The sequence below is a fragment of the Poeciliopsis prolifica genome, unplaced genomic scaffold (assembly GCF_027474105.1).
Source record: "Poeciliopsis prolifica strain line A6 unplaced genomic scaffold, Auburn_PproV2 SCAFFOLD054, whole genome shotgun sequence".
NCBI lineage: Eukaryota > Metazoa > Chordata > Actinopteri > Cyprinodontiformes > Poeciliidae > Poeciliopsis > Poeciliopsis prolifica.
This window is the reverse complement of record NW_026562429.1, coordinates 195,001-204,850: the sequence shown is the minus strand read 5'-3', so window position 1 is coordinate 204,850 and position 9,850 is coordinate 195,001. Positions and strand designations below refer to the sequence as shown.

Genomic DNA, 9,850 nt, shown 5'->3' with positions numbered 1-9,850 from the left:
TGGATGGATGGATGGATGGATGGATGGATGGATGGATGATGGATGGATGGATGGATGGATGGATGGATGGATGGATGGATGGATGGATGGATGGATGGATGGATGGATGGATGGATGGATGGATGGAAGCAGCAGCTCAGCCCTCTGATGCGTTCAAGGCTCTGATGCGTTCAAGGCTCTGATGCGTTCAGGGCTCTGCATACTTTGGATGTTTTCCTGCTTGGAAACATCTGATTTTAATCATCCACATCATGAAAATCTCCTGCAGAGACTCAGAAAATAATTCAGTTTGATGGAGATGCACTAACGTTCTGTATTTAATAAAGTTGGATTGAAGTAATAAAGTCAATTGTAAGCAGATTTTTCAGCACCAAAGTAGTTTTTTGTGTAAAAGTTATGAAATATTTACAGAGAACCAAAAAAGACTGTTAGTTATTTTGACCTTTTTTTCACCAGACACAACAATCAGAATAATTTATTATTTACGATGTTAGAATGAAAGAAAGAAACACAGCAAATCATTTTAACATGTTTTAACTTTATAAAGTCTCCATTCGCATCAAGTTGCTGTTGCTCCATTAACAGATCACAGTCTGGGGCCACACAGTCAGCCCACGGTCCACAAATGGCCCCTGGGCCACATGTTGGACACCCAGGTCCAAAGGACAGGACTTCAGAACATCTCTGGTTGTGTTGCTGCGTCATGAATTAACTTTCCCCACCAACCTTTTGAAATTGTTTTTGTGAGCAGAAATTAACAAATGAATGTGAAAAATGTTATTTTAGCTCAAATCAAACTGAGACAGTATTTTAAGGTAAAACTTTTATTTCTGAATCATTTCAAGAAGAAAGAATTATACATTTTGTTTAAAGTAATGTCGATATAAAAAGTGGAAAAAAAAACCTGACACAGCAATATTTAGCATTAAAATATACCTAAGCTAACTTATGTAAGAATCAGCACAGAAAGTTATTAAATCTAAATGAATAAAGCTCAAATGTAAAACAATATGGCAATGATTTAAAACATTGATATAGAAAGATCTTCTGAATGTGTTTAATCTGCTGGATTTGTGTAATCTTGACATGAAAACTGGAATTCATTAAACTTTCCTGCAGTGAAACATTTTGTGCAGCTGAAAGTTCATAAATGGAACCGAGACTTCAGGTCATTCCTCCTGCTGTCCAATCAAGTAACTCTGTTACCTTTAGTTGTTAAAAATGCCATTCATATTGAGAATGACTTGACTTCCTGATTTAATGCCTTGTTATTGGTCCTCTGTCTCTTAAGAAGCTCCTGGTTTTTCTGAAACTCCACCTTCAGAAAGTCATCGCAACATGGCTCCTCTATTAACCCTTTCACAACGTTTTTCCAGCGTTGCTCTGAGAAGTAGCTCATACTTCTACATGATAACGCCGGTGTTTGCTAATGGCTGCTGGCTAGTCTGAAGGGAATAGGTGAATGGTTGCCATGGAGATCACAGGATTTCGCAAACATGCATGAAGAATTAAAGTAACAGTGCAAGTATGTTTTTGATGAGAGATTATAACATGATATAAACTCAAAATAATGATTTGGCCTGATACTTCCCCTTTAACTAGAATTATGTTTTTAATTAATTTACATTTCTTTGCTATATTTCCCCAAAAGGCTTCTGCGATTTTAGAGCATTAACTGATCGAAATCAGGCATTTGTGATGCGTTCAAAGCTTTTTGGTTTAATTTCTTATCCAATGAAACTTTTTACTGATGATCCGGCCTCCGGTCAGTAGGTGGCAGCGTTCAGAGTAACCAACAGCCTGTTAGCGGAGAGAGGATGGAGGATAAGCTGATATCTGAGTTTCTGGGCTGTAGGAGGACGGATCCACAGGCACAACATGCAGAAAGAACCAGGATGTGAACCCAGAACCTTCTGACTGGAACTGAAACATTTCTGATCCAACTTTACTCGACGGATCGGTTTGAGCAGAGAAACAATATCAGAGTAATAAAATAGCTTAAAGCTAAAGAATCTGATGGATACATAAAGCTAGCGATGCACCGATCCACTATCGGTATCGGTATCGGTCCAGATATTAAAGAAATTCTAGATCCGGCATCAGTGACAATGTGCCTGGTTGACAAGTGCAGATCTATTTGGCCTAATTCTATGTTTGGTGGCAACATGCTCTATTATTTTAGGTTATATTTATAATTTTTATTGCACTTTCTGAGCCATTTAAAAGGTTTATTTCAGTTTGTTTTATATTTTTATAATCCTAATTTTACTGATCAAATTTAAATTATGTTTTAAATTTTAAAGCTGTAGTATGTAACTTTTATCAAGAAATATGTTTCTACATATTTGTTAAAAAGATCAACATCCTCCCTGATCTATTAGTGCTGTCAATCATCCGTATGTACTCGCTGCTCATAGTGGAGAAACAGCTGTTTCAGCAGGACGAGCAGCACAAAGTTACTCACTGAGCAGAACCCACATTTACAGTTCAGAACATTTATGTCTTTGTTTCTAAAAAGAAATGGTTTTAGTCAGTCAGGCACATTTTTCACTCCTCATACCGAAGCTCAGATATGAATTTTGAAAGGTGGGTCGGTGCGTCGGGTCGCCCCTCACACCCGCTCAGTCTTGGCGTGGTTGGCGGAGCGGTCTGCGGACGGTCTGCGGAGCGGTCGACCTCCCGGGCGGTTCCGCCCCGCCTGGAGTAGAAGAAGCTGTTCTCCCTGGACGGGTTGGTGATGAGGGCCACCTGGAGGCAGAGGATGACGGCGCCGCCCAGCAGGCAGAGCCCGGCTCCCACCCAGCCCACGTACAGAGAGGAGCCGAAGGACATCAGGTGCTCGGCTTTGTTGGCTCCGATGGGGAACCAGACGGTCGCTACGCCGCCAAACACAGCTGTGACAACGAGGGACAGACCATCAGTTTCATATTTGTGGTCCGGAGGGCAGGAACTGTCCGTCTCATCCAGCAGGAAATGGATGGACTGGACCAGATGATGGACTGGACCAGATGATGGACTGGACCAGATGATGGACTGGACCAGATGATGGACTGGACCAGATGATGGACGCGTTAACATGTCCTCCAGCTGCTCTGCAGTCAAAAAGCTGAAAGTAAAGCTGGAATCTGCAGATTATCATCCAGCTGCACATCAAACCAAAGCTGGAGTTTTACCTGCATTAAGCTTTGAACAGTTTCCAGCCTCTCAGACCAGCAAGCAGGAAAAAATACCATCTGCTGAAATCTGGTTTCACTCAGGAGGAAATGAATCATTTTCCTTCTCAACTCCAAAGATTTATTATCACAACCAGCAGCTGAAAGTTGGTCCAATTAAATCCTAATGAATTCAACTAAAGTTTGTTTTTACAGTGAATACTTTAACTGTTCCCTGTGAATGGACTGGAGTCTTCCTCACCCATGATGATGAAGATGGCCCCGCCCACCTGGGTGCGGCGCTTCTTAACGGGAGTGGAGGAGTTGCTGGGCAACCGAATGCAGGGCATGGACATGAGGACCAGCAGCATCGCCGGGACGCCGAGGAGGCAGGCGGCGATCATCAGGGCGCGGGACACCTGGACGTACGCTGCGGACAGGGAGAGGGTTCTGGTTACTGGGAACACTGGGAGCACTGGGAACACTGGGAGCACTGGGAACACTGGGAGCACTGGGAACACTGGTAACACTGGGAACACTGGGAACACTGGGAACACTGGGAGCACTGGGAACACTGGGAACACTGGGAGCACTGGGAGCACTGGGAACACTGGGAACACTGGGAGCACTGGGAACACTGGGAACACTGGGAACACTGGTAACACTGGGAGCACTGGGAACACTGGGAACACTGGGAGCACTGGTAACACTGGGAGCACTGGGAACACTGGGAGCACTGGTAACACTGGGAACACTGGGAACACTGGGAACACTGGGAGCACTGGGAACACTGGGAACACTGGGAGCACTGGTAGCACTGGGAACACTGGGAACACTGGGAACACTGGGAGCACTGGGAGCACTGGGAACACTGGGAACACTGGGAGCACTGGGAACACTGGGAACACTGGGAGCACTGGGAACACTGGGAACACTGGGAACACTGGGAGCACTGGGAGCACTGGGAACACTGGGAACACTGGGAACACTGGGAGCACTGGGAGCACTGGGAACACTGGGAACACTGGTAACACTGGTAACACTGGGAGCACTGGGAACACTGGGAACACTGGGAACACTGGGAGCACTGGGAGCACTGGGAACACTGGGAACACTGGAACACTGGGAGCACTGGGAGCACTGGGAACACTGGGAACACTGGTAGCAGGGAACACTGGGAACACTGGGAACACTGGTAACACTGGGAGCACTGGGAACACTGGGAACACTGGGAGCACTGGTAACACTGGGAGCACTGGGAACACTGGGAGCACTGGTAACACTGGGAACACTGGGAACACTGGTAACACTGGGAGCACTGGGAACACTGGGAACACTGGGAACACTGGGAGCACTGGGAGCACTGGGAACACTGGGAACACTGGGAACACTGGGAGCACTGGGAGCACTGGGAACACTGGAACACTGGTAGCACTGGGAACACTGGGAACACTGGGAGCACTGGGAACACTGGGAACACTGGGAACACTGGGAGCACTGGGAGCACTGGGAACACTGGGAACACTGGGAACAGGAGCACTGGGAGCACTGGGAACACTGGGAACACTGGGAACACTGGTAACACTGGGAGCACTGGGAACACTGGGAACACTGGGAACACTGGGAGCACTGGGAACACTGGGAACACTGGGAACACTGGGAGCACTGGGAGCACTGGGAACACTGGGAACACTGGGAGCACTGGGAACACTGGGAACACTGGGAACACTGGTAACACTGGGAGCACTGGGAACACTGGGAACACTGGGAGCACTGGTAACACTGGGAGCACTGGGAACACTGGGAGCACTGGTAACACTGGGAACACTGGGAACACTGGGAACACTGGTAACACTGGGAGCACTGGGAACACTGGGAACACTGGGAACACTGGGAACACTGGGAGCACTGGGAACACTGGGAACACTGGGAGCACTGGTAACACTGGGAGCACTGGGAACACTGGGAGCACTGGGAGCACTGGTAACACTGGGAGCACTGGGTGCACTGGGAACACTGGGAGCACTGGTAACACTGGGAGCACTGGGAGCACTGGGAGCACTGGGAACACTGGGAACACTGGTAACACTGGGAACACTGGGAGGTACGTCTCAAACCATCAACATCTCGTCAAACTGCTGCACTGACATGTTTTCAGTGAATTTATTCATCATATTATTATTTAGAACAACGTTTGGATTTAAAACTCATTTATTCGTTAATCTGAGCAAAACGTTCAGATCCAGAATCATTTTGCATATTTTCAGTTTGACTCCACAAAGTTTTGACTCGTTGACAAAATAAGAACCAAAAACAAAAATTTAAGGAACTGGAGACGCTATATTTTATTTTAACCAAAAATCCAAAAACCTGAAGCTTTTTGACGGTTTTGAAAAAATAAACTGGAGATGAAAAAATGTTTCCAGTTTGAATCATTTTAAGAAAATATTTTATCAAATGTATAAAAAATCACACAATAATATACAAACTGACCCAAAGAACTGAAAAAGACTTTCTGCTGTTGTTTGACAGTCAAATCAATTAGCAACTAATCAATTAATCAATTAACTTGATTGTAAGTTCAATAATTTCCATTCTGATGATAAATTATTTTATTTCTGTTTATTGATTGTTTTTGGTTTTAATTTGGATATTTTAAATATTTTCCAGTTCCAGAGAGAAAAGTTAAAATTTATCTCTGACGGAGTCAATCAGAACCAGAACCAAAACCAGGTCCCAATCAGAACCAGAACCAGAACCAGGTCCCAATCAGAACCAGAACCAAAACCAGGTTCCAATCAGAACCAGAACCAGAACCAGGTTCCAATCATAACCAGAACCAAAACCAGGTTCCAGTCAGAACCAGGTCCTAATCAGAACCAGGCTCCAATCAGAACCAGGTCCCAGTCAGAACCAGGTCCCAATCAGAACCAGGCTCCAATCAGAACCAGGTCCCAATCAGAACCAGGTCCCAGTCAGAACCAGGCTCCAATCAGAACCAGGCTCCAATCAGAACCAGAACCAGAACCAGGCTCCAATCAGAACCAGGCTCCAATCAGAACCAGGTCCTAATCAGAACCAGGCTCCAATCAGAACCAGGTCCCAATCAGAACCAGGCTCCAATCAGAACCAGGTCCCAATCAGAACCAGGTCCCAATCAGAACCAGGTCCCAGTCAGAACCAGGCTCCAATCAGAACCAGGCTCCAATCAGAACCAGGTCCCAATCAGAACCAGGCTCCAATCAGAACCAGGCTCCAATCAGAACCAGGTCCTAATCAGAACCAGGTCCCAGTCAGAACCAGGCTCCAATCAGAACCAGGCTCCAATCAGAACCAGGCTCCAATCAGAACCAGGTCCCAATCAGAACCAGGCTCCAATCAGAACCAGGCTCCAATCAGAACCAGGTCCTAATCAGAACCAGGCTCCAATCAGAACCAGGCTCCAATCAGAACCAGGTCCCAGTCAGAACCAGGTCCTAATCAGAACCAGGCTCCAATCAGAACCAGGCTCCAATCAGAACCAGAACCAAAACCAGGTTCCAGTCAGAACCAGGTCCTAATCAGAACCAGGTCCTAATCAGAACCAGGCTCCAATCAGAACCAGAACCAGAACCAGGCTCCAATCAGAACCAGGCTCCAATCAGAACCAGGCTCCAATCAGAACCAGAACCAAAACCAGGTCCCAATCAGAACCAGGTCCCAGTCAGAACCAGGTCCCAATCAGAACCAGGCTCCAATCAGAACCAGGTCCCAATCAGAACCAGGTCCCAGTCAGAACCAGGTCCCAATCAGAACCAGGTCCCAATCAGAACCAGGTCCCAATCAGAACCAGAACCAAAACCAGGTTCCAATCAGAACCAGAACCAGGCTCCAATCAGAACCAGAACCAAAACCAGGTTCCAGTCAGAACCAGGTCCTAATCAGAACCAGGTCCCAATCAGAACCAGGTCCCAATCAGAACCAGGTCCCAATCAGAACCAGGTCCCAATCAGAACCAGGTCCCAATCAGAACCAGGTCCCAGTCAGAACCAGGCTCCAATCAGAACCAGGCTCCAATCAGAACCAGAACCAGAACCAGGCTCCAATCAGAACCAGGCTCCAATCAGAACCAGGTCCTAATCAGAACCAGGCTCCAATCAGAACCAGGTCCCAATCAGAACCAGGCTCCAATCAGAACCAGGTCCCAATCAGAACCAGGTCCCAATCAGAACCAGGTCCCAGTCAGAACCAGGCTCCAATCAGAACCAGGCTCCAATCAGAACCAGGTCCCAATCAGAACCAGGCTCCAATCAGAACCAGGCTCCAATCAGAACCAGGTCCTAATCAGAACCAGGCTCCAATCAGAACCAGGCTCCAATCAGAACCAGGTCCTAATCAGAACCAGGTCCCAGTCAGAACCAGGCTCCAATCAGAACCAGGCTCCAATCAGAACCAGAACCAGAACCAGGCTCCAATCAGAACCAGGTCCCAATCAGAACCAGGTCCCAATCAGAACCAGGTTCCAATCAGAACCAGGTCCCAATCAGAAGCAGGTCCCAATCAGAACCAGGTCCCAATCAGAACCAGAACCAAAACCAGGTCCCAATCAGAACCAGGCTCCAATCAGAACCAGGCTCCAATCAGAACCAGCAGCTCACCCGGCAGTGAGAACATCTGGTCCAGAGTCACGCAGTGGTACAGGGCCGGCGACACCACGCACTCGGCCCACAGGCCGCGGGATCCCAGCTCGTCTATGCGCAGGCAGGTGGCCACCGAGTAATCGCACGTCCGGACCCAGTCGTTGGTCGCCGTGGCGAAGATGAGCCCGACCCAACCCGCGCAGCTCCCCCCGACGCCAACCAGCTGCCTGCAGACATGCGCCATGGAGACCCGAACAATACAACGTTTGATCTTCCTGAGGCTTTTTGTTATTCCTGTGTCCAGGAAACAAAAACTTATCCAAAGGTAACCGGATAAATAAAGCTTGTTCTTCTGCGTAATTCAGAAAATAAATTCTCCTGAAGACGCTTTTCCCCGACTAAAAATGTTTCAAAAAGTCTGAAATGAAAGCAGCAGCTGCTGCAGCGTCGCGTCGCTCTGCGTTTCCACAAGCAGAGAAAACCGTAAGATTTATCTGAGGGTGTGGCGCCAACCTGCCCCCATCGCAACGCCAACCAGGGAAATCCAGATCCAAACAGGAACCAGATGGAGAGGAGAGGAGCAGCGCCGCTGATCCGAAACATCTGGAGGGCAAAGGTCAGGAGCTGCATCTTCAGGAAGGAACTCAGACATGAATCCTAATCAGTTTCCTTCAGATGCAGGAGCTTCAAACCACAGAACATCAGGAACTTCAGGAATATCAGGAACTTCAGGAACATCAGGAATATCAGGAACATCGGGAACTTCAGGAACTTCAGGAACATCAGGAACATCAGGAACTTCAGGAACTTCAGGAATATCAGGAACATCAGGAACATCAGGAACTTCAGGAACTTCAGGAACATCAGAACTTCAGGAACATCAGGAACATCAGGAACTTCAGGAACTTCAGGAACTTCATGGGTGGAAAACGTCCAGCAAAAACCCAGAAACTGAGATTAAACTCAGAAAATTTCTAGAAAATATTTGGATGTTTTATAATCAGTCCAGCCAACAAAACAATATTAATACGACATTTTAATGCTGCTTCTCTCTTAAAATAACAACTTAAAATGTAATCATGTAAAATTTAATAATAAATAAAATGGTAAAGTGAAAATGATAAAAAATTTAACTGAATTATTAAATATAAATTGAACAAAGACAAAAAAGGAAAACAAAATTTATTTTAAAATATAGAAATCTGGACTTTTCTATTGTTAATGATTAAAATATATGATGGATAAATATATTCTTTTCTATGCATTTTCATTTTAAACAGCTTTACATGTAAAATTCTGAATTATTTCCATTGTAAAAATTTCACTTGATTCACGTTTACATATAAAATATGTTTTTACTCTTTATTATCTTCTATAAATGAATTTTTTTTCTAATTAATTTGAGGTCTGAAGGAAAAGCCGCAGTCTGTTTGGTTAATTGTTCATTTATTAAATAATTTCAAGCAGGATATCATAAAAATGTGACGGCTGCAGACGCTCGCTGCCCTGACGGCGCCGCTTCAACCAAACCCAGTTTCTGTCCACAACTTGTTGATAGAAAACATTAAACTTTGATGAATGACTTACAAACTCTACAGATTATTGTCGTCTTCTTCCTTTAACACACACACTCAGTCACACACACACACACACACATATGCACACACACACACTGGTTATGTTGGCTACAGGGATAGATTTGTCATTGACGTCACGCTCTAAAAAAACTAAATAGACAAATTTCATATATTAAATGTTGAAAATCCTTCATGAAATAGCTTGAAATGTACACTCTCCAGTGGCTTGTAAAATATACAGAAAGGTACAAAACTCCTCGCGGTTTCCTGCTACACGCGGCCTAAAACAGACAAGGTTCTGCTCCGGTCCGGTCCGGTCCGGTCCGGTCCGCTAAGGCCACACCTCCATCACAACATCATAAATTATAAATTACCAACAATTTCCTCTTTTTGTGACTTTGTTCTGTCATCCTTGGTGTCAGCTTGGGTCCAGTCAAAGCACACGAACCCCAAAGTTTCCAGATTTCTTGTCTTTATTGCCTCCTGAGCGCCGCCCCCTGGG

At 45.8% G+C, this 9,850-nt stretch overlaps 1 protein-coding gene and 1 pseudogene across 1 annotated transcript in view; both read right to left on the bottom strand.

Moving 5' to 3' along the window:
• Nucleotides 1-902: 902 nt before the first annotated feature.
• LOC129378869 (claudin-11-like) lies at nucleotides 903-8,227 on the bottom strand (annotated as a pseudogene).
• Nucleotides 8,228-9,200: 973 nt separating this feature from the next.
• LOC129378943 (mucin-2-like) overlaps nucleotides 9,201-9,850 on the bottom strand; it is a 22,479-nt gene continuing 21,829 nt past the window's right edge. The window contains 1 exon segment of the mRNA XM_055059449.1: nucleotides 9,201-9,850. This exon segment is cut by the window's right edge and continues 189 nt beyond it. The gene's annotated coding sequence lies outside the window, so the exon portion shown is untranslated.